Source organism: Mustela erminea, chromosome 14 (assembly GCF_009829155.1).
Source record: "Mustela erminea isolate mMusErm1 chromosome 14, mMusErm1.Pri, whole genome shotgun sequence".
NCBI classification, from domain to species: domain Eukaryota; kingdom Metazoa; phylum Chordata; class Mammalia; order Carnivora; family Mustelidae; genus Mustela; species Mustela erminea.
Window position 1 is genome coordinate 75,849,467 of NC_045627.1, and position 21,708 is coordinate 75,871,174.

Genomic DNA, 21,708 nt, shown 5'->3' on the forward strand with positions numbered 1-21,708 from the left:
GAGAGAGAGATCACAAGTAGGCAGAGAGGCAGGCAGAGAGCCCAATGTGGGGCTCGATCCCAGGACCCTGAGACCATGACCTGAGCCGAAGGCAGTAGCCCAACCCACTGAGCCACCCGGCGCCCCTCCAGATTCATTTTAAAATTTTTATCAAAAACTCATTGAGCATTTTTTGAGACGTTTCTGCAGTCAACAAATTTACTTAATTTTTTTCTTTCTTATTTTCTGGCATATTGCTAGTTTAACAGGTTCTGAAAATAAGGTCTTTTAATTAACTAATCCTTCAGAAACAACATATGGTTACCAGATTAAAGATTAAAACACGGACAGATATTGGTCTTTGTCAAAGGACTATTAGCTTGCCTTTTCCTATCCTCACACTATCTCAAATGAACCTCATGACCACAGCAGGCCACTGACCCACAAAGAAACTTTCTGATGATTTACTGAGCCTACCTCCCTTTTAAAAAGATATTCTTCTGGAGATTGTGATTCTGCTGGGAGAGAGGGAACAGAAAGGGAAGGAATCTTTTAAAGACAACATTAGACCCCCCTCAAAGGAAAAGATCTTCTTTAAAACTGTGTCTTGTCTCAAAGGCATAGGCATATCTCCATTGCTCTTATTTTTGGTAGCTGTCTTGGCTAGTTGGTTTTTGAAGGGAAACTCAGCAACAGTCTCTGCTTAAGGAAGCACTCCGATTTTATTTACTGTAGGGGAAGGAATAGGTACAGCCATGGTGAACCCAGGCAGGGCTTGAATAAATACAGTAGTTTGGTGAAAACTCCCTTTACTCATTTCGGAAGCACGCTGGGGTTTTTCCTATCTTCTACTATAAAAAAATGTATTTTTTTCCTAAAGATTTCGTTTATTTATTTGACAGACAGAGACCACAAGTAGGTAGAGAGGCAGGCAGAGAGAGAGAGGAGGAAGCAGGCTCCCCGCCGAGCAGAGAGTCCGATGTGGGGCTCGATCCCAGGACCCTGGGATCATGACCCGAGCTGAAGGCAGAGGTTTTAACCACTGAGCCACCCAGGCGCCCCCCTCTACCTTCTACTATAGACAAAATCTCCCTCCCTAAACTCGTACCCAAAAGATTCAACAGCTTGCCTACTTCTGAAGAGCCACCCTCCACAACCAAAAAAATCCTTCTTTTCCATTTGTCGCCTGGGCGCCTAAAGACTTGTAAAATACAATAGATAATCTCTTCTAGATCTATTTACACAGGTTTCTGTGTCTAACTGACAAGTCGAGTTAACGTTTTGATAAAAGGCACAGGGAGCTGTGTGGTTGTTTTTTTGTTTTTTGTTTTTTTAAGAAAGAACACTGAAGGATGGGCTCGGTTTAAAACCATGCCAGAGGCTTTGGACTCCTGGCCTACTCACAAAACTAGTCAAGTCTGACGCGAGCCTCCCTGTTATCAGCGGTCACCGTGCCCCACTCTGCCCCGGCCCTTTGCATGCCAGGAGTCGGTTGTGTGGTGAGCAGACTGATGGCCCAAAGATACCCACATCTCAGTCCACAGAACCTGGGTGACTTCGTCACCCAGGAATGCATGGGGCTTCCAGAAGCTGGAAAAGGCAAGGAAACCATCCTTCCTAGAGCCTCCAGAAGGGAAGCAGTCATGTTTTTGGCTCGCTGAGATATTTTGGACTTCTGACCTCCAGAACTATTAGACAACAAATAGGTGCTATTTTAAGCCGCCAGGTGTGTGGTCTTTTGTCACAACATCGCATCAAAAACTGATACAGTTGGGAAGTTGTGATTATAAAAAAGAAAAGGAGGGAGAATGGAAGAAGGAAAAAGACAAGCAGGCCCCGGAGCCTCTCCTGTCTCAGCCCCGCAAAGGTGTTGGTGGCTTAGGTCAACCTACTTTATAAAACGGCTTTCCTTGGAAAGACCCAGAAGGGAGTCCGAAGGCCAGGCTGTGGGCTCTGCACACGGGCACCAGGCCTGGCAGAAGGCACTCATTGACTGATGGATGGTTTTTCACTGTTTCCCAAGCTCACCTACTTCTTTTTTTACCGCTATCTTAGATTCACCCTCTTCCCATGTGCCCCTCATAGCCTCACACTCAACCCTGTCTCAAAAACAGCCTCTGTTTTTAAAAAAAAAAAAAAAAAAAAAAAAACAAAAAAAAACAGGGGGGTTAAATAAGACTTCTTCCTATAAACCCAAGTCTCAGATAGAGAGTAAAAAGAACAATTAAGAGGAAAGCAAGAGCGTCACTCATTATGCGGAAAGCAAGCCCGAGGCGGCAACAAATCCTGGGACTTCATGGGGTCCTGACAACATCATGGTTGCCGGCGGGCTGAGGAAAAGGAAATGGCTTCCTCTGGGAGCATCTTACTGGCAAATAAAGCATTCTTCACGTTCATTCTCATGGTTTGCTACCAAGCTTTTATTCTGCCTTGGCAGCATTTTGAAAGAATATCTGTGCTTGGACCAAGCCAAGACACACAGTTGAACTGGTGGCCCATTTTCCAGCAAGACACAGCTTCGTCCTCTGAGAACAACAGAGGCCCCAGTCAGGTTTCTAAGTGCTTCTGGCTGGAGTGAGTGGACACTGTTTTCAGACGGAGCAGGCCTGACAGTGTCAAGCAAGCCCACGTCAGGAAGCAACAGCAGCCCGCACTCCCACTGAGAGACAGCTGGCCTGCCGGCAAGATGGAGACAGGGACGGGCAGCTTGGAACAAAACCAGGAAGGTTCTAAAACTCCCTGTGAAGACTTTCTGTCACCGGGGTGGGGCCTTGGGTACGTTTTCTTGGCCATCTGGATGATCACCATAGGCTCTAGGTAAACATATTTCTTCTTCAAAGGAGCCCCCACATAAGCCTGGGGCCCGTCCACCTGATAGTGGACACTGTCCCCGAAAAGAACATTTCCCGTGTGGACCCCCATGAGTGGGGCTGGCCGGCCCACCTGGAGTCCCCCAGAGACAGCCAGATGGGGTCTTTCCCCAGGACATGGATACCTGCCAGGAAAACCACATCCCGGGGGCACTTTTTGTCAGGTGGGTATTACTAGATGGGATTTTACCACCAGGGAGAGCAAACACCCCGCATGGGGGATGGACTGCCTGCCTGAGCTGGCTGGAGGCCTCAGGAGGTCACAGAATTGTGGGGGACAAGTTAGTGGAGCCATCGTAGCCTTGGGGGGGGTCAGGCCCACACTGCTGATGACCAGGGCCCCACGGCAGAACAGGCCTTAGAAGCCCGGTACCCCGAAACGCTGGGGCGGGGCCCTGACTTCGCATTGCCCCATATCACCACTCTTTGTGACAGTCCAGGTGGCCCTAAGGCTGCTGAGCCACTCATGCTGCCATTTTCTCGCCCTCCACGTCAGAAAAACCGGAAAGAGGATGTTCTTTCATCTGCTGTTTACTTTGTCTGAAGACTGATAAAATGTTTCCGTGCCCATAACAAAATGCACTTGTTTCCCCTGAGATTAAATCTGTTATTTACTGAGGGCTGCAGCCTGGGCATATCCTGGGAAGGCTGGAGCGGAGGCATCTGCGGACCCGGCCTTTGCCCAGTGAATCGGCAGCCCCCAGGCCGTTCTCAGAAAAACCCGGTTCTCCGCCAGGGTTCCTCACCTTCTGTGCTCAGTCCCGCTGGCGATGCCCATAGATGGGGCCATCTGGTCTCCACCTGCCACCTGTAAGTGGGGATGGCCATCGTCCCCTGAGGTTAATGACATGCCCAGGGGCACCCAAACAGTGCTGCCCACCCAAGATTCAAACCCCAGTCCGTGCCTCTCGAGAGCCACCAACACCACTTCCTTCCTATTAAAAGGGTGTCAGTTTGGAATCTGACGCATTTCAGAGATAAAGTATAAAAAGATCTTAGGAGATAGTGTTAAAATGGCATGCAAAAATAAATTCAAAACACGTCAACGTCCATAAAAAAAGACAAGTGACATTAATTAAAAATATTTGTTGTTTTTCCTTCTGAGCACATCTCCCCAAGACCTCTCTCTCCCAAGCAATGTTCTGTTTCCTTAGGTTGAAAGCAGGCAAGCTGCATTTCCTTTGCCACAGCCTAAACCTGACTTTGCACCGTTGACATGGACGTCTTACCTAAAAGATTACTTTATTAACATAGAAGTTTTAAAAAGCAACAAGGAAGACATTCGACACATCCTTTCTGCTGGGAAGTAAGCAGGCTTCAGAAACAGACTCACAGTCAAGTTTGAGGACAGAACAGAGCCACACCCAGCTCTGGCTGAAGCCACTAATTGTCTTTGCCTGAGAAACAAACATGAAGCTCCAGAAAAGCCAGATGTCTTCAATGTCCATGCCTGGCGTTTCTTTCTGTTCGCCGTCCGCATGGCGTCTTCCTTTGATGTCTCTTCCTTTGCCAGGTGCAGGTGCATCATAACTGAATTTGCGGCATCGACATGGTTTTCAAAACCAACTCCAGAGACCACTACAAATCTACGATCAGGGTTAGGCACTTGAAAGGGTTCTCGCATTTCATTCGAAAACCAATCTCTGTAGGGCTTGTTCATAATCCTCACCACAATGACTGGGGATTTACAAGGAGGGAACAGCTTTCTCATTTGGAAGAAAGGCAAAGCGGATTTGCACCATACCCTACTTCCAGGCAGGGCAGGGTAGCTGTGTCTGGATGAAATGCTCCCGGCCGGCCCGGTGCACCAAGGAGAAGGGGCAAGGGGAGGCCATAGGAGAAATGGAAGACAGAAATGCGCCACTGGGCAGCTTAGGGGCCTGTGAATCTTTCTGCCGATGTACTTCTAATTCAGGGCAAGGCCGGGGGAGGGGAGTGGGCTGGTGAGAAAATGGAAAGCTCATTTTAAGACAGGGAGAGCTCTGAAATCTTATTATGCTGAGTAATTGCCGAAGGCTTAGAAATCCCTGCACCACTTCGGAGATTTGGCATCAGAGGAGGACAGAAGTGATGTGATCGTGGCTGGAGAGTCCCCCCGCGAGCCAGGGCACTAGATCTCCTTAGTGCTGGTCCTTATCATTACTTTTCCAATGCCACGCAAGGCAGGGACACATTTGTGCTGGCCCTTGAGGCAATCAGATGCTTAGGCCAGTGAGGAATTGATTCAGGAACCGGGGGCACATGCAGATGTCGACCAGACCTCAAAGCGGCTGCCCCAAGAAACAGAGGAAACCGGAGCTACCTTCCACCGATTCCATCTGTAGAAGCCAGAGGATTTGAATTCTCCTTGGTGTTGAGCTATAAAGCCAAATAGCTTTAAAAAAGAAATTTTTAAAAAATGGCAAAAGCTTTAGAGTCCCTAAACCCTCCAGAGTCAGGGTGTGGAGGCAACTTAATAATGGGAATTACCAAGCAGAACGTTCCTCAAAGAAAATGGAGCGCTTTGGGTGCCTTTTGGTCTACTCCCCACCAGAACCGGAAGTGGGAAGCTGGGTGACTGGAAAGACTTCATGGCTCTTACCTCACTTGTTTCCTCATGCAGTTAAGAGAAGAACTTGTAGAATAGAAATGTCAAGACCAATTATATGCTCAGAGTTACAATTACACCTCAGAACCTCATCTTTCTCTCTTTTCGAAATCTGCCACATTATCATTAATCAAGGCAAAGCTTGCAACGTTGTAGCTATGTAAAACCTTCACAAAATCATTTGGTCCTTGTTTTTTTCTACTTTGTTCCTTTTCAGTTAATGTAAGATAATTTTTTCCCCCCTTAACATCTCCGACTTCAGGAAAGACTTTGACAACCCCTCATAAGCCTGCAGATTTCGTGACAGATCTGTGATTATATTTAAGGAGGCTTGTCATAGGAAGTACACTCAAGTTTTTTTTTGCTGTTGTCCTGATTTTAATGAGTGCAGCGAACTCATGATGTTCTAATGAGAGCCTTCTGTGTCTCAGAAAAGGGGGAGATGGGGGGACCTACAGAAGGGGTAGTTACCGCTAATAAATAAAAGCAAAATAAACAAACATTCTGAACTAAGCCATGCTAAAGAGAGGCAGGCTGGACCAGGGAAACTGAGGCAGGGTGACCTGAAAGGGTCCAGTTGGGCGAACGGATCCACGGTGGGGACAACTTTCCTACGACACAGAAGCTGTAGTCTGTGTTGGGATAGGTCTGCAAGGCAGCTGTCAGTGGATACAGCCGGAAGCCAGACTCCCTCTGATCACAGAGAAGAGCTTGACAACGATGAGACATGATTGTAAGTGGAATGGAGAGGAAAGATGATGCACTCCCCATTTCCAGAGGTGCTCAAGCAGAGACTCGGTAATCAGCTGGCAAAAAGCACGTGGAAAATATTGCTCCTTTGGGCTGGATGAAACTAGATAACCAAAGGACCCACGTGCCTTCCAGATCAGTCTGTGATTTCCTGGCAGTGGACCACCAGTAACCCACTCCGGGGCTCAGTTTCCTTATCGGAAAGAGGAGGGCCCTGACAGAAGATAGACATCGAAGATGGTTCTCAGCCCAAGATGGTGTCAGCCCATCACCCGGTAAACTGGTGTTAAGCTGGGAGCAGTGTTCAGGCATCCTAACTCCCTGTCCAACCTGCAAGGGGTCCCTGAACTTCTCTGGGCCTTCCTCTGAGGTCTTTCCTATAATCCGTAGACAAGATTGGAGACTGGGACAACATAAGGCCACCAAGTGTTTGAGGCAGCACTATAAAAAGCAATAGGTCAAAATGCCTGAAGCCAAAACATTTGTGAAACAGAGGTTTTCTGAAGTGTTTTTCAGACAAAAAGCAATCAAGAAGAGTATTGGGATAATGCCTTTGAGTTCCCAGCGTGGGATATAAGGGAGCTCACAGGTTTGGGGAGAAAGTTTCGGGGCTAAAGGGAAACTCTCCCCAAGGGAGGAGGGAAGACTTTATAACTTTACACCTTGCCCTACCCCAGGACTCTTCCCTTTTCAGCCCCATTCATGTTTGGTATACAGTTGGTGCTTAAAATATATTTGGATGAATAAAATAAGTTTTACTGAAGGAAAATACAGCAAATCTGTTCTAAACTTACATATCTATTTCAAACATGCATATTATATAACATACTCTTTAATTACCTTGGTAATTGTTGTTGAGACACCAGTAAGACAAAGTCAGTGGGGGCAAGGTGGGGATAAGGACATCTGTAACAGCACAGAGACAAGTGTCAGGGCTACCTGGATGGATGAAGCCCGGAATGCCTTGAGACGACTCCCTAGTACGCTCCCTAATTTCTGGTTAAAGTCATCCATGATTGAAAGATCTGCCTTGCTGGTAACCATTTGCCTTATACAGAAAGAAAAGACCTTTGCACCAATCCAGAAAGCAACATGGACTTCTTTTCTCTCTAAGCTGTTGAAAAAAGAAAGAGCAGGGATACTTTGCCTATAAAACTGAAATGCAGAGACTTTAGATCTCTTCCTGCTTGCTGTGGTTTGCATCTCCAGGCCCCCAGCCAGTGAGCTCCTAACAGGACCGGCCCTGGGTAAAGTGGTAGAATGACTGGAAGAAACAGATTCTTTCCCACTCCCCAGGACCTTCTCTCATGTTCTACCCACTCACCCTGCATGCTTATCCCCAAGGCCCATTGAGAATAGCCCCAAAGCATTCTGTTGATGCCTATTTTGTGGTCTTCATAAGATTCCATCTCCCATTCAGCTCAACAGACCCATGCTCCCAGATACACTTGAGCATCTCTGGACCCCCTATCTGAAGAGGGGCTTCATGTGCTTGCTGAAGATACAGTTCACCTACGGCTTAGGTGTTACTCTTCCTAGAATAGAGATGTTTTAAGATTGCGGTCCAAAGAATGAATCTGTCAGAGGCAAAGTAGGAAGGAGGTAGAGAAGTTGGATTGGGTAGAAGAAACCCTGGCTGAGTGACATCCAGTTCTTGCTGACCAACAGTTAAAACACATGAACTAAAAAGAGAATATTTTATATCAAAGCTATTTTGAAAAATTCAGGATGTAGGATTGCCAAATCTATGTTCCACTAACTTTTCAAATGATATAGGTCAATCGATGGTACCTCCTTGTGAGACCATGGCCACTAATGACTACTATTTTCCAGTTCTTCCAATGGTTTGCTAGATGGGAACTACACTCTCTGGAAGGAGGAGTCTAACTTGAGGTCTAGTTCCTTGCATGCAAGTGTTTGCTCTCTGATTAGACAGTGAGCTCATTGACAGCAAAGATCTTGCTATAATATTCTCCGTACCCACAGCACAGAGTGGTGGACCCATAGTGATAGGTAGAAGGACGAATGGTTGAGTCCGCCATGTAAACTACAGATGCTGTAGGGATCGAGGTGGTACAGACAAATACAGAGGTCAGAAGAAGACATCAGAACAGAAGTAGGGAGACAAACAGAGGACAGAGCCCTTGATCCAGCTGGGTTCTTGGGGACAGGGAAGCTTCTGGGCAGACTGGAGAGAGTCTCTGTGCCTTTGCTTCTCTTTCTGCCAAAGGAGTAGGTTTAGGCCAACCAGTTCTAAGGTCCCTTCCAGTCTGAGATGCTTTTGGACCACAAACTGTGAATCACTAGTCACTGGGCCCTGCAGAATACAAGTGGGACAGTTGCTTTCATCAGAAGGCCAGCCGGAAGGTGGCAGGCACTTAGGCATGATTTTTAGTGTTATTTTAAGGATAATCCTTAAACCTTAATCATAATTCAGATGATGAGCTATTTTTCCTTGTACAAGAGGAAATTCTTGCATTTCAATAGCTGCAAACACGAGCAAAAGTCCTTTGCCAAAGCTCTGAGTCCAAAGAACATCCTTTGAGCCTCCCTCTCCTTTGATGCAATGCTGCGGATTCCTCTGTGTGAACCCACCGTGGATGCACAGAAGGACACGTCCCACAGCCATCCTGCCACACCCACCCCTTTTCCAGGTGAACCCCGACCTCTGCTTCTTATTCTAAGTCAGCACATGCAAGGAACAGAGACTACGGACGACTCCATACACACACACGGAGCTATTGTGAGCTGGTCGTTCCAAGTGCCTTCAAGTTCAAGGGAATGAGGGGAAGAAGGGCAGAGGGATTCTAATCTTTGGCCTGTCACGTGGAAGAAGAAAGAAAGTCTCACGGACCCACGTTTTCTGTCCTGTAATGTTTATCATCTTAGATCAGAGGCAGAGAATCTACTCACCGCGTCCCTTTTCTTCCCCCGAGTCCTGGGTTATGGCTGCTGGCTTAGAAGACAGGCTGTTTAGGCCAGGAGGGGAACTGAGGGAACTGGATTCTGGATGGAGGCTAATCCAGAGTCCTTGTGCTTTGTGAACCACTATCAACAAACCCTTTCGCCATGCTGTAGACATCAGGAAGTTTGTGGCTGAGATCTTTTTCGAGGGAGACAATACAAATATTGGTTTCCTGGAGCTCAATGACATAACAAATGACAGCCAACTGGGTGGCTTCAAACACATTTATTCTCCCACAGTGCTGGTGGGTAGAAATCTGAAATCAAGGTGTTTGTGGGTTGACCGGGCCTTCGTAGGCTCTAAGAAAGACTGCCTCCTCCCAGCTTCTGATGGCTGCTGGTAATCCTTGCCCTTCCTTGGCTTGTAGCTACATCACCCCAGTCTCTGCCTCCATCGTTGTATGGCATCTGCTCCCCAGCCCCCATGTCTCTGGGTCTTCACATGGCCTGCTTATAAACACACTGTCATTGGACTTAGGGCCTACCCTAATTCAGTATGACCTCACCTTAATTAAATACATCTGCAAAGACCCTAGCTCCAGATAAGGTCACATTCATAGGTTCTGGGAGGATATGAATTTGGTAGGGGTGGGAGATGGGGAAGGGGACACTATTCACCCTAGTACCATAGAGCAAAGGGCAAAGGCTGCAGCCTAGAACTCAGAAGACCTGAGTTCAAGGTCTGACTCTTTTACTTACTTATGTGGACACAGAGGAGTCATTAAACTCTCAATGTCTTTGCTATAAAATGGGACCACCACCACCGACACCTCAAGGTTGCTGTGAGACAAGGGTAAGAACCTCTGGGGGACGGGGGTATGGAATTACTTTGATGAGAAACCAGCCCCCCAGTCCACCAGCGGGCTGTCTAAGCTGCAAGTCACAGAACTTTATGTGACAGGCAGCTGCTGAGATGGCCCCCATGCCCCTTGTGTCCTAATAGCCACATCCTGGTATAATCCTTTCCCCTGGAGTACTGACTGGACACCTAGTGACTTCCAGTCTAATGAACCTGGCAAAAGTGATGGGCTGTCCCTCCAACTTCTGTCTTACTCCCCTTCTCTGGCTTTCTCACCGCCTCACCGTGATGGACAACAGCTGCCATGTAACTGCCCTGTAGAGTGGCCCACGGGGCAAGGAACTGAGGGCTCTGACCAGCAGCACAAAGAATCGGAAGGATCCTGCCAATACCACCTAAGCAGCTTAAAAGCAGATCCATCGCCAGCTGACCTTGAGACGGCTGCTGCCCAGCCAAAGCCATAATTATAGCCTGTGAGAGACCCTGACCAGAGGAGCCCCCCAGATTCCTGACCCATAGAAAATAGGAGAATAAAGGTTTGTTATTCCGAGCCACTAGTTGTGGGATAATTTTTCCATAGACCTAGAGAACTAACTGCTGTAGACTGAATGTTCATGATCCTCCCACCCCAGTCCTTACGTTGAAACCTAATCCTCAGTGTGATGATATTAGCAGGTGGGGCTTTGGGGAGGTGATTGTGTCCTAAGAGTGGAGCCTTCATGAATGAGATTAATACCCTTAGAGAAGAGACCCCCTAGAGCTTCCTCTCCCCTACCACCTTGGAGGAGGGCACAGTGTGATGACAGCCATCTCTGAACTGGGATGTGACCAGACACCCAGACTAGCATCCCCTTGATCTTGAACTTCCCAGCCTTACAGAACTGGGAGAAATACATTTCTTTGTTTATAACCCACCCAGTCTCTGGTATTCCACTATAGCAGCCCTCACTAAGACATTAATACAGTTTATTAAATCAATTTTTAAAATCGAGAAACAAGGGGAAAGAGATGGGTTAGGGTAGTAGTCAAAGACCATACTATCAGAGCTTTAGATTATGCAGTGTTTGGGTAACCCATCTCTCTGGGCGCCATTAACCTTCCCCACTGATAGTTTCACTAAGAAGACCAGAGTTGATGTTTGAGCAAAAGGGACTCACAGGCAGAAGATACCTGGGCCCATAACATGCATTTGCTCCTTGAGGGAAATGCAGGGGCAAGTGCTCACGGCCATAATAGTAGCTTGTCGATTACCTTGTTGAGTTGCTCTGCATTTCATCCGGCAGGGAACACAGGGGACCAGAATGGGAAACACCACTATGTGACCACTGTAAGACCTTATAAATATTCAGTACCTGGTATAACTATACTTAGTATACCACAAGTATTTGGTGCCTTGTATGCTATATGTGTATTGTGTTCAGTGCCTCCTGGGTTTTTCCATCATTTTTAATTTGCTAAAAAGGCAGTTTCTTAATCTTAAAACATTACAGAACCAAGAGAAGCCCTATTATTGTCACTCCTGCCACCTGCTTTACTGGCCACAATTTTGCCATATCTTTTGCCTTCCTTACAATACCTTCTGCCAGGCCTATCAAACTCCTCTTTGCCCTCCAAAGCCCAGCTTAAGTCCCACCTTCTCCAAAAAGCCTGTCTTGAGCCAGTAGGGTCCTAGAGCTGGCTCATATCAGCTCATGAGAGTTAACTGGTAATTTTTCAGGAATTTTCCAAGCCAGTTCTTGAACATGGGCATTAATAAAAGTTGCATTGTGTAAACTTACAATGAAAGAAATTAAAGACGGAGGTAGTAAATGCTCATCACTTCTGAATTACTATCATATGCTTGATGCTAATCTCTGCTTGAGTGTCTTTGCATCTACTGCACCTTTGTGGCAGAACTCCTCCATAATGATGGGCTCCTGTGTGTCTCCTGTGTCTCCTCCCACCTCCACATTTCATGAAGTCAACTTGGTGACTTGAAATTAACCAGGGTGGAATTACGGTATTTACACCATGGAAGTGGCAAACACTACAAAATAAAGCTTTTATTTTCTTCCCCAGGGGCTGGTTGTTAAAACATATACCAGCGCTACCACAGATTCCAGCCAAAATAACCCCTCTGAATTCTAAACTCTCATAGTGCTTCTTACCTTTTCTGCTCAATGAATGCACATTTAGCATTTGCTGCCTTAGTTACCAGGTATGTTTCCTGTGTGTGTGTGTGCGTGTGTGCGCATGTGCATCCACCTTCTCCCCCTAACTGCACTGTTGCCAGATTTCAGGGCAGGAACAGTAGTCCCCTTTATCCTTTCTGAGCCACCGTGCCCTTAAATAACGTCCTCCTCCTTGGTGTGAAACTCAGGACTATCTCTAGATTTCCCAGCACTCCAGGGGCTCACATTCTCACCATGTCTCCCACTACCATTCTGGCTCCTGACCTCCCTGGGCTGCTGCTCTTCTATTTCTGCCCCATACCAGCCCCCATCACTCCTCCTTCTCCACTCACCCCCCTCCCAACCCAGCACCATGGAAATGGCAATATAGTTTTACCAAGGGTTTGGATCTAACGGAACTGGAGAACAGCACAGGGATTGGTAATAATTCAACACCAGACTTCCCTGATATAGACATTCCCATCACCAGGGAATCTCTCCTTGCCCTTTTTTCCCTGGTGGCCCCCTCTCCACCAGGACTTTTATCTCCATGTTTGAGGGTCCTCACACTCTTATTTCCTTACCCAAAAAAGGGAAACCACAATTTGTGTAACTTTATGATGCCTAGAGATTTGCTATGAATCCCTCCTCAACAAGGACCCACTTTGCACATTAAAAAATTATGATAAAAACTTTCAACAAAGTAGGTACCTCAACATAATGAAGGCCATATATGATGAGCCCACAGCCAACATCATACTCATTGACCAAAAACTAGATGCTGTTCCTCAAGGATCAGGAACAAGACAAAGATGCCTACTTACATGACTTTTATTCAACATAGTATTGGAAACTCCAGCCAGAGCTATCAATCAAGGGAAAAAAGTTAAAAAGTCAGCCAAATCAAAAAGGAAGAAGTCAAATGGTCTCTAATTGCAGATAACATGGTACCATATATAGAAAACCTTAAAGATGCCACCAAAACTGTTAAAACTAATCAACAAATCCAGTGAAGTTTCAGGATACAAAATCAATATACAGAAATCAGTTGAGTTTCTACACTCTGATAATGAACTGTCAAAAAGACAGTTCTTATTAAGAAAATAATTTCAATTATAATTGCATCAAAAAATATCTAGAAATAAATTTAACCAAGGGGATGAAAGACCTATGCAGTGAAAACTGTAAGATACTGATGAAAGAAATTAATGAAGACACAAATAAATGGAAAAATATGTTGTTCCCATGGATTGGAAGAATAAATTTTTTTTTAAAAGATTTGTATTTATTTATTTGACGGACAGAGATCACAAGTAAGCAGGGAGGCAGGCAGAAAGAGAGGGGGAAGCAGGCTCCCTGAGGAGCAGACAGCCCGATTTGGGACTCGATCCCAGGGCTCTGGGATCATGACCTGAGCTTTAACCCAGCAATCTACATATTCAGTACAATCCCTATCAAAATTCCAATGGCACTTTTCATAAAAAGAATAAATGATCCTAAAAATCTGTATGAAACTACAAAGACCCCAAATAACCAAAGCAATCTTGAGAAAGAAGAACAACACTGGAGGCATCATGCTTCCTGATTTCAAACTACAGTGTGTAGCTATGGTAATCAAAACAGTATGATATTGGCATAACAATAGATACATAAATCAATGGAACAGTATAGCGAGCCCAGAAATAAACCCACAATTATATGGTCAATTAATTTACAATAAAGGAGTCAAGGAAATGGGGAAAGAGTAGTCTCTTCAATAAATAGTGCTGGGAAAACCAGGCACGCACATGCAAAAGAATGAAATTGGACCACTGTCTTACATCATACACAAAAGTAATGCAAAATAGGTTGTTGTTATTGTTTTTAAGATTTCATTTTCATTTATATGACAGAGAGACACAGTGAGAGAGAAAACACAAGCAGGGGGAGAGGGAGAAGCAGATTTCCCACTGAGCAGGAAGCCCGATATGGGGCTCAATACCAGAGTCCTGGGATCATGACCTGAGCCAAAGGCAGAGGCTAAACAACTAAGCCACCCAGGCACCCCTCGAAGTTTTTTAAAAAGTTTTTAAAAAGATTTTTAAAAAACTTGACCATAGACCTGAAACCCTAAAATTCCTAGAAGAAAACAGAGGCAATAAGCTCCTTGACATCAGTCTTATGATTTTTTTCAGATTTGACAACAGAAGCAAAGGCAACAAAAGCAAAAATAAACAAGTGGGACCGTATCAGACTAAAAGATTTCTATGCAGCAAAGGAAACCCAACAAAGTGAAAAGGCAATGGGAGAAAATATTTGCAAATCATCTATTGGATAAAGGGTTAATATCCAAAATACATAAAGAACTCCTACAATTCAATAGCAAAAAAAAAAAAAAATCTGATTTAAATATGGACAGAGAAACTAAATAGACATTTTCCCAAAGAGGACATACAGATGGCCAACTGGTACTTGAAAAGGTGTTCAACATTATTAATCAGGGAAATACAAATCAAAACCACAGTGAGATACCACCACACACCTACTAGCATGGCTATTATCAAAAAGAAATAACAAGCGTCGGTGAGGATGTGGGGAAAAGGGAACCCTTGTGCATTGTTGGTGGGAATAGAAGTTCATGCAGTAACTATGGAAAACAGTATGGAAAAAAAAAACAGTATGGAAAACAACTATGGAAAATTAAAAATAAAACAACGATACGATCCAGCAATCCCACTTCTGGGTATTTATCCAAAAGAATTTAAAACAGGATCTTGAAGAGATAGTGGCACACCCATGTTCACTGCAGCATTATTCCCAACCAGGAGGTGGAAGAAACTAAATGTCCATAAACAGATAAACAAAATGCGGCCTAGATGTACAATGGAATATTATTTAGCCTTAAAAAAAAGAAGGAAATCTGATCAGATGCCACAATAAGGTTGGACCTCAAAGATACTTTGCTAAGTGAAATAAGCCAGTCACAAAAAGACAAATATTGCGTGTTTCCATTTATACAAGGTATCTAAAGAAATTAAACCCATAAAAACAGAAAGTAGAATGGTGGTTGCCAGCCACTGGGGAGAGAGGAAAAAGGGGAGTTGTTCCGTTGTAAGAGTTTCAGTTTGCAAGGTGAGAAAGTTCTAGAGATCCATTGTACAACAATGTACCTACAGTTCGCAATATTGTAATGGATGGTTTAAAATTAAGAGGGTACATTTATGTGTTTTACCACAATTTTTTTAAAGGACACAGGCACTTTCATTCTACAAATACGGGATTTTAGAACAGAACTCTAGAAATAGGGGCGCCTGGGTGGCTCAGTGGATTAAGCCGCTGCCTTCGGCTCAGGTCATGATCTCAGTGTCCTGGGATCGAGCCCCGCATCGGGCTCTTTGCTCAGCTGGAGCCTGCTTCTCTCTCTCTCTCTCTCTGCCTGACTCTCTGCCGACTTGTGATCTCTCTGTCAAATAAATAAATAAAATCTTTAAAAAAAAAAAAAAAAAAAAAAAGAACTCTAGAAATAATAGAAGACAATCATGTGTGTGCCTGCTATAAATTATTCTTGGACTCCCTGTGGTTTTGGACTATCTGGGCTGCTCTTCACTGTCATTGTGAATAAGAAAGAAGTATGTGTCATGGGGTGTCCAAGTGTCTCACAGAGCCCACTTTTAGTCCAGGGATATTCGGTACACTGTATACTCTTTTGATGACTGGAAACAAGCTTCTCCCATGTTATAAATGCAAGTGCACATGGCAGGCACAGAAAAGGGATGGCCCCACATAGGGAGTGCTGGAGAGAGCTGGTCACCTGTCCTCACTCCCAAGCTGGTCTGGTGCCTGGCCCAGCACTTGCCTCTGCCCAGCCTCTCCCCGCGGATCCAGATTACGCTTCACTATTTTGTGAAGTAACCTTTTTGTGAATACCATTTTCTTGAAGCAGAGGACTCTCTCCACCATAGTGGATGGTTTTTCTAATGCTTATGCAAAAGGACAGCCTCCCTTTGTAAGAGCATTTGACACTCTCCTCGAAGGAAAAAAAATTTTTCACTTTACCACCCCCCTCCCCCCCGCCTTTTTTAAGGAGAACGGCAGACATCTGAGATAGGGGCCAGATGCTGCTGGAGACCAGCTCCGATGGAGGACGGTTTCCACACAGGAGTTGTCTTGCTTCTCCCTAGCGACTCCAGAGCATGGTCTCAGAGTCTGTTCCGACAGCCTGTGTCAACGTGGCCAGAGGTCTGGTGCGCCCCTTGGAAGAATTTTAATGTTTTTGACAGACTATCTATTAAAATGCTTGTGCCCTCATTTGGAGTTTCCAGTCTGTGTTTGCACTGAGCTCCATCCAGGTGAAAAAGAGAAAGAAAATAATCCATATGGTCTTTACTGCAGGGTTCAGCCAGATGGGGACCAATGTTTATTGTCAGTGGCACCAAAGTCTGCACCGTCTACCCAGCCTGGAGGCTCCAAACGGCTCCCCCAGGCCATGAGTCTCATGCAGAGTTGGGGTTTGGAAAAGGCCAATCTGGATCTCGCAAGTGTACCCAGGCCATCTCCCAAGCCTGAACACATTTATCAAACTGATTTGAAGTCCAGATTAACAGCAGATGGTTTTAGCCACATGCCCCCATTTAGGTCATAAAACCATGCATTTTTAGACCTAGAAAGGATCTGAGAGGTCTTCTAGGTCAACGCCATCATGCTACAAAGTAGGAAAGTAGGCGGGCAGTGAGTCGAAGGGGGTCATTGCAGGACACCTGCTGGTTGGTAACGGAGCCTGGGCCCGAAGCCAGCCAGGCCTCCTGACTCCCCACAATTGTATCTTCCCACTACAGCCTGGCAGAGTTTCCAGATAACCGAAATATTGACAAGACCTTGCCAGCAGCCCACCAACTTCAGTCAATATTTGCTACGACAGAATTCCAGCAGAACCTAGAGATTTGGAAATTTACCTTTGTGGGGTTTGATGGTTCTAGTGGAAAAAGAGGATTTTTGACTTTTCTAGAAGTGGTCCGTTTACTTAGTTCACTCACACCGAGTGTTTTGTACCAGACTCATGCTCAGTAAGTTCATGTTCCACAAACATCCACCCCATTTTCCCCTATATCTGCATGCCCAGAAATAACCCAGGTGACGAACGTCTTCTGGGCCCTTGAGGCAGACTGAGAGGGGTAGCAGGTAGACCTAGGATTTGGGGGTATTTGGTCCTGGGAACTTCACTTAATGGAGCCATTGACTCAAAAGCCAGAGACCCTGGGTTTGAATTCGAGTCTGGTCAGTCCCTGTGTGGCTCCCTCAGGGTCAATCCCTGCCTGGCCTCGCAAGAGGGATTTAAGGAGCTTGTGCCCTCAGCTCTCAGCTTTGACTCAAGCCAACTGCCAATTTCCTAATTTAGTGCCTGTGCTCTGTCCTTCTGCGCCTAAGGGGTTAGCTTCCCCACATCACCTACCAGATTCCATGATTTGTTCTCAGCATAGGCCCTGACTCTCCCGCACAACCCTATGCCAGATGTCCCTAGTGCTGGGTTCTGGATTCCCCGTCCCTGGGTCCTGCCTTCCTTTTGGAACACAGGACAATCTTCGCTAGACCTCTCTGCTGCTGAAGGCTCGAGTGAGGCAGCTGGTGGTTCTGACCCCACACGTCTATGCCTTCCGCCGATGCCCCACAAGGATGAAGGGGAAGCTGCAGGCTAAACAGCTCTCTGGCTTCCTGCCCGTTCTCAACTAAGTCTGCCTCACCCCCTCCTTCAGTCTTTGGCTGGGTCCTGCTCTAGATCAAGCCTAGGTTTTCTGACAGACGTCAAGAAGGCCAGGCTGGATCCGCTCGATTTAAAGCGGCACCGTACTCATATAAATAGGCAAGCACGTGGGTTAGCTCTCCGGTTGTTGGCATGAAGGCATACAGGACAGGGTGCCAAGAATTTGGCCGTTAGAAAATGAGGCCGTTGGGTCTCAAAGGTAAGTTTGATTATTTATGGTCTTTACAGTGATCTGGTTTTGAAAGGGAGCTGGAATGTTCTCCTTAAACGAAGAAGATGAAAACTTAGAGACTCTGAACATGGCGATGCCTCCGTCCTTGTCCCCAGGCTCCCAAGGATGTCCCTGATATGTGGACTCATCAGCCATAGGAGATCAAAACAAGACTTTGAATCTTGAGGACCTATTTTGAAAGCATATGTGTATGTGTTCCTTGTTAAAAGGAACTAAATTGGGGGATATAATGAATAGTCTCTGTTTCTATTTAAGTCTTGTTGATCAAATAATCTGAGTTCCAAAAAAAAAAAAAAAAAATCTGAGTTCATGATTTGCCCCCTTGACAATTTCCAAAAGCATGCACCTTGTTTATATGGTTCTCCAAATTGAATCCAACCCACGCCCTTGTCCTATGCTCAAGTCTTGGCTTTTTCCTGGAGCCCTGAGAAAGGTCGAGCAGGGAGTGTAGTGGGAATAAGTGACGACCCCTGGGTGGAAAACAGTGCAGCCTTAGCTGATGGGGCAGCAGTGGAGGCCCCCAGAGGCCCGAGAAGATGAAGGCTCCGGGTCGATCTGGTGATGGGGCGGCGAGCACAAAGTCAGAAGCAGGGTAGTCACGGAGGCGGAAGGCACTCAGTAAATTATGGAACAACTAGTGTCAGGTCCCCTTTGACCTCTCGTTCTGTGCTGACCCCAATAATTCAGAGATGTAAGATTTGTACAGTCAGTTCTGAGGTTATTTCAAATGGTCATGCCTTACAAGAATGTGTTTCACTTGCAAATTTTCAAAAATGCTTTTGTAAACTGCCTTCGGTTGGATTCACCAGAAGTAGGCTCAGAAGAAGATTCGTGTGAGAGTGATTTACCATGGAGGTGCTCCCAGGAGAAACCAGCAAGAGGGGGGAGAAGCAGCTACTGCAGCCCAAGGGCCATCCACCGAGGGAGGTCTCAGGTTGGAGCCTCTGGAAGCGAAGCCTCAGAAACCAGGGGATGGGCTCACAGAACCCATCAGCTGGCTCCAAGCAGGCCTGGGAGCAGCGCTAATAGTGGACACTATCAGCTAGCTCCCTCGGTCCCTAAATAACTCATGGAGGCAGGACGCATTGTACCCCCCATTCACAGAATGGGGAAGCTGAGCTAAAGAGAAACTGCCCCGGAAGTCACACACCCTCAGTGTAAGTAACAAGATACACAGAACTCACCCGGCTGGGCTCAGTCCTCTGGCTCTTCTTCCTCTCTCCCACGAAAGGGAATCTTCCCGCTGTCGGTCCATGCCGGCTTCCCACCTGGCCATGGCATTGGGCGTCCAGGGCAAGCAGCATAATTAGGAGGTCAAAGCAGCTGCGTTCCAAACCAGCTGGAAATTACTTTGGGATTTGCTGATGTTGTCAGTTGCCCGGCTTCTTAGCCCCCTAAATCAGAACAGATAATCAGGATTTGGGAACGGTTTTGTGCTTATTAATTGTAACACTTCTAGGAAACAAGCCTCGGAATAGGGTTGTTTCTGATAAACTCGCTCTTCGCATTGTCCCAGCCTGAACTTGTGCCGCTCCTGCCTGGGCGCGCCACCGCCGCCCCCACCCCCCAACCCCGGCCCTGTTCTACTCACTTCCTACCCACATCCTCCTGGCAGTCAAGACCCACTCTGAGCACGTCTTGCCAGAGGCCCCCACCGGCCCCAAGGGGACTGCCCACCCTGGGCGTGGGCGGTGCAGACTTCGGGTGGTACCTCCTCCTGCCTACCTTTCTAATGCACTTGCTTCTTTCCGCCCAAAGCGAGGATCTGTTTCTTAGGACTGGCTCCCCAGCCAGTGTCATACTGGGACGTCCCCTGAAGTCTAGCATGATGTTTCAGAAACGGTCGACATGGGAACAGTGGTTAGTTACTCGGCTTTGGAGACAGAGAAATGGAAGCACCGGGAGGAGCCCACCCGGATAAAGCACGAGCCATGCACAGGCAATCACTTCTTCTCAATTTTGCTTGTTGACATCGGGCCGGACCCGAGATCCCTGTTCGAGACCACCCCTTTTAGGGCTGGCAAAGAAAGGGGCAGGCTCTGGAGCCAGACCTGCCTGCTGAGTCATTAACTGTGTGATCTCAGCTAACCTACTCAGGCAAACCTACTTTTTTCTCTGCCTCTTCTTTCCACCTGGTAAAATGAGGCAATAATAGCACCTGCCTCAAGAGTCAAGGAGTTCCATGTGCGTAAGGAACTCGGAAGGCTGCAGGTCAAGCGTGCCGCTTGTTAGCTCTGTTCTTACCATGACTATTGCTAGGCATCCAGAAGGATAAAGAACTTGCCTAACACCCCATTTCTGGGTAGATTGTGCTCAAATATCACCTTCACTGTGAAGCCTCCCCTGGCCACCCCCTCTGCCTGTTTGGACCCTCCCGCCAACCGCCTTGGGCTCGGGATCCCCACACCTCCCCCAGATTCCTAGGAGGGGCTTCAAGGTTTCCTCACTTGCAGAAGCCGAGATGCCAAGATCTGCCTGGCCTGCCTGGTCTCCCCCTTATTACAATCGGCAAGGTGGCTCAGGGCGCTGGTGCTGGGAAGGCAGCCCCAGCCCAGGGGAGAGGCAGGGGATGGGCCCCGAGCCCCAGGCTCTCCACAGACCTGCCCTCCTGCAAGATCATGAGCCGCAGGACCCAGACCCTTGCTGAACCCCGGCGGCTGGGAGTTGCTCGGTGGGCTGTCCGCCCCCGGGCGGGTTTTTTTTCTTATTGCCAAGAATTTCCGCTTCCAGAGGCATTCATCTTTCCCAGGAACACCCCTCAGCTAAAGAGAAAAGAAAAAGCAAACAAAAGAAACCCTCCCCGAACAAGGAGACTTTCTTTCTCTGTGCGTCCCTGATAAGAGAAACCTTCTGCCAACGTGGCATCCTGTTCTAGACCTTTCCTGTGGCTCCTCGCCACAGCCAGGCCCTCGGGGCTCCTCTGGGTGTGAGGAATGGAGCTGGGGAGCCTACAAGGTCAGCAGGAGATGCTCTTTTGAGACTTGGGGATGTGAATTGAAGCTGTTGGTCAAGTGTGCAAAATTGCCCAGCTGAGGCCAATTAATTTCTCTCTCTCCCATACGCACTTTTTTTTAAACTGATTTATTTATTTTTAAGTGAGTTCTCTGGACAACCTGAAGCTTGAGTTCATGACTCTGAGATCAAGAGTCACGTGCTTCCCCAACTGAGCCGGCCAAGCACCCCATCGCCCATACACATTCCTTTTTTTTTTAAGATTTTGTGTATTTATTTGACAGACAGAGATCACAAGTAGGCAGAGAACCAGGCACGGAGCCCGACATGGGGCTCGATCCCAGAACCCTGGGATCATGACCTGAGCCAAAGGCAGAGGCTTTAACCCACTGAGCCACCCAGGCGCCCCACCCATACACATTTCTTAGTAACAACTTAGACACATTGCCTACAGGACCTTTAACCCACTGAGCCACCCAGGCGCCCCTCCTACAGGACCTTTAAAACAGAAATGACTGTATCGTCTTTTCTATTCCAAGATACCTCTTCCATTTTGCTAATGAGCTCCACAGGCATGGGTCCCCTGGAGACTGAATTCTGTTGCACAGGGCTCTGCAATCTGATATGGAAACCACTTGTCCCATGTGGGTACTGACCCTGGAATGCAGCTAGTCCAAACTGAGATAGG

The 21,708-nt window shown here is 46.8% G+C and overlaps 1 long non-coding RNA gene across 3 annotated transcripts in view; it reads right to left on the minus strand.

The window, feature by feature from the left end:
* The window catches only part of LOC116573630, a 51,329-nt gene extending 30,084 nt beyond the window's left edge, over window positions 1-21,245 (minus strand). The window contains exons 1-2 of one of the 3 annotated variants that reach the window (XR_004278898.1): window positions 19,794-21,245; window positions 19,253-19,462 (exon numbers count right to left, since the gene is read on the minus strand). This is a non-coding gene — a long non-coding RNA (uncharacterized LOC116573630). The other 2 variants (XR_004278899.1, XR_004278897.1) reach the window with 2 other exon arrangements.
* Window positions 21,246-21,708: the final 463 nt, after the last annotated feature.